We start from the raw sequence: 3,481 nt of genomic DNA on the forward strand, positions 1-3,481 counted from the left end.
CACCCAGGTAAAACGATAATACAGTCTAAAATGTTAATATTGCAATATAATTAAAATTCCAATACCTTCATTCTTATTTTCAGTGCGAGGGGACCAAAACGATTGTCCCCTCTTCCACTCACTCTCATGTGGGGATGACTTTATTGCACACTCCTGTAAACAAATTGTCTGCCTTTATGTTTTCCAAATAATCAAAAACACCTTCCCCCACCACATGGTCCGGGCACTCAAAACGGTCATCCTCACTTAGGGAGAGCCCCACAGTGCCTATATCAAACAGGGATTCAAAATCTACCTCTGATTTTTTTAGCAACACTTGTAAAGGGTTTATGCAAAACACCATCATCTTTCTCAGCAGCCTCCATCTCTCCTCTGCTAGCAGCCGACGCCCTTTTCCCCCCCACCATTTTCTTACCTACCTGACTGAGACCTGTAGTACTAATAACAGTTTTTCCCCTCCTTTCTTTTGGAGCGCTCACCCCATCATCCCTTTTTTCCTTATACTTTGCAGCACTACTCCCTCCTTCTTGTCCTATACTTACTGCATCACTATCCCCACTCCTGGCAGCACCTCCAAAATTCCTACCTCCAGCAGCATCAGCATAGGACCTTGGTTTATTACCCTCCTTACAAAGCAAGCATTTTTTGGCCAAATGGTCAGCACCTCCACAAATGGCACATGTCTTTTTAACCTGGCAATCTTTAAACACATGTTTTGCTGACCCACAGTGCCTACAGCACACACCAGTTTCAGGACAATTCTCCTGCACATGCCCATATGTTTTGCATTTCCTACAAAAACAGATTTGTCCTTAATAAAAGAAAAACCCTCTCTCCCCTCCTATAGAAAATGAAGATGGTATACACCTTATCCCATTCAAAGCGCTTACATCCAGAGTGAGCCTGACCAGATATTTCCTCTTGCTGTTCAGGTATCCATGTCTATTCCTACAGCGTTCAACAAAAATCCCCTCATCACAGTATCTTTTCAAAAAAGCAGATACGACTTGATCCGAAACTTTGGGGTTATACATATGTACGATCACAGTTGTTCTTTTCTTCATAAATAATGGGTCAATAGATACTTTCCTGATCGTGTCCGTCTTCCCTTCTTCCTTCATCATCAAGTCCATATACACTCGCTGGCATAAACTTGCAGAAGAAAGAGTAACATCATAAATCCCCTGCTTTTGAAAATCTTGTAACCCCAATACATCTTTTACCTGTAGGTACTCCAGTTTCTTCAAAACGTCCAAAACGATGTTGTCCAATCCCATGTCCTTTCGATTTTCGGTACCGACGTAAAGTCGTACAGTGTCCTTGAGTCCACGAGACATTTTTCAGGCTAACAAAATTCACCAACACACGATCGCAGCTCAAAATATACAAGGGCCCCCCGCAAGTAGGACCCTGATCATTCCTTCCAAAGCAAACCAGCAGCAGTCCCCCACCACTGATCTTTGCCAAAAGGCCGAGAAGCGATAACCTGAAAGTGGCATGTGTTGGCAAAGCCTGGCCAACACTGCTGTTCACCCCTTGCAGTGATTCAGCCTACTCCTAGGCACCTCCGTGGGGCCCTGCCGGCTCACACACTCACACAAGCAGCTAGGCAGGCGGGAGGTGAATAAAGGCCGGAGAGGAAGCTAGACAGGATTTGCTTCTTATGCTTGCACCACAATGAAGTGCAGAAAGCGGAGGAATCTACATAAAAACGCCTTCCTGGCAACGCCCAAATGCCCTCCTGCCGTGCAGACAAACGCTAGCAGAAGCAAGTGCATGCCCAAAGCCACCCCTTCTCGCCTTCGATCACCTGCAATACAGTGCCTGCTGACCAACACTGCCTGGGCCCAGGCTTGTCTGTCTGAGGTCCCATTATGATGTCATAAGGCTTGCTCTCTCTGCTGTGGGCCCCACTATGACACGCACAAAGTTCCGTCAGAACCTTATATTAGATGTTGCTGCTCAGTCAGTCACTCAGTGTTGCCTTGGAGGGCAACACAGCAACATGTGCCCATGTTGCCTGCACAGCTAGCTGCCTCCAGGAGGCCACAAGAGGGAGAAAGGGGACTGCTAAATGGCAAATAGGCATCATCCCCAAACTTTACTGACACCTTCTTCTCCTTCCTCCTCCTCCTACAACCTCCATCCTTTCACAGTTTGTTATTCTTCCAGGTAACATAGTAACAAATCCAAATTGGTGATGTCTTTGTAGGCGAGGGAGGGTTTGTTGCAACTTCAAATCTTACTACTTTCAAATGTAGGGAGGAGAGCTCATTCCATCACATCCATCTAGTGCACACAGGTCCATTGTGGCGGGTGCAATGGCTGCTTGCTGTTCCTATACTCAACTCCACTATTTCACTATTCCACTACTTGACTGAGTGACTGGCTTGCTCAGGTGCAGCTCTTGAACTTACCTAGGAGGAGGGAGAGAGGAAAAGGAAGGTGAATGAGCTGTTCCAAATTGAAATGCAGGAAACACAGAAACAGACACAACACACCCAACACAAGAGGTGGCAATCTATTCATCAAGTCATTTAATAAATTAGGTCATTATCACATATTACAAAACATGCTTTGTATCAAGGCATTGTACAACAGGCTTTAAAATAATGGGATTAATCTGAAAGAAACAAACTATGGCAAAAGCAAAAAGCACTTTTCACATCTGATTTTAGTCACTGGTTTAGGAAAGGGTGCACCGGTCCTGGAGATACTGCAATACCAGGTCAATGCGTGGAATGGACAGAGCAAGCTCTATTTCCATCTCCCTGTTCTAAAAATCCATTTAATATATGGTCCCCAGATAGGGGACATATCAGATATTAAACTGATAAGAACAGATTTTTTTTTCAGTTGGCTACCCCCTCGCGGGCGTGTCAATGATTTATTGATAAAAAATTAAATTTTACAATAAATTACATTACAATTAAATGATCATTTTCACATTGTAACAATAGTAAAATCAAATTACATTAAAATTTATAGGGGGACATGGTGGCAAATCTTTATTTATTGGAGTTCCAGTCAGTCACAAACCATCTATTTAGAAGGGTGGCATTTGCTTTCCTGTCAATTAAATAATATAAATACATTTCACTAAAACATAGACCTAAAACATCATCCGTTGTTAAAACGTCGTGTTTAAAAAGGATGCTCCTGGCCTTCCAAAGAGCTTCTTTAGCGCAATTCATTGTCTTCCATGCTATTGTCTTATGATTCGCGGTCGGGCATCCAAATTGTCCATATAAAATATCCTCATAACATAAGTCCTTCAGGTCTGCCATCTTTTCCATAAGAGGGAATATTCTTTTCCAAAAATGTTGCGCTAAATAACATGTCCAAAGTATATGACGCACTGTCTCCTCAGCCTGGCAGCCTTCCCTCGGGCAGATGGCAGACCTCGCGAATCTTCTTCTGTATTGGAATGCCCGGCATGGAAGACATTGATGAATGCAGCTCCAGGCCAGGTCCTTCTGTG

General features: G+C 43.8%; 1 pseudogene; it reads right to left on the reverse strand.

The window, feature by feature from the left end:
- Window positions 1-2,691: 2,691 nt before the first annotated feature.
- Window positions 2,692-2,905, reverse strand: LOC142654110 (U2 spliceosomal RNA; annotated as a pseudogene).
- Window positions 2,906-3,481: the final 576 nt, after the last annotated feature.

Source organism: Rhinoderma darwinii, chromosome 5 (assembly GCF_050947455.1).
Source record: "Rhinoderma darwinii isolate aRhiDar2 chromosome 5, aRhiDar2.hap1, whole genome shotgun sequence".
Taxonomy (NCBI): Eukaryota; Metazoa; Chordata; class Amphibia; order Anura; family Rhinodermatidae; genus Rhinoderma; species Rhinoderma darwinii.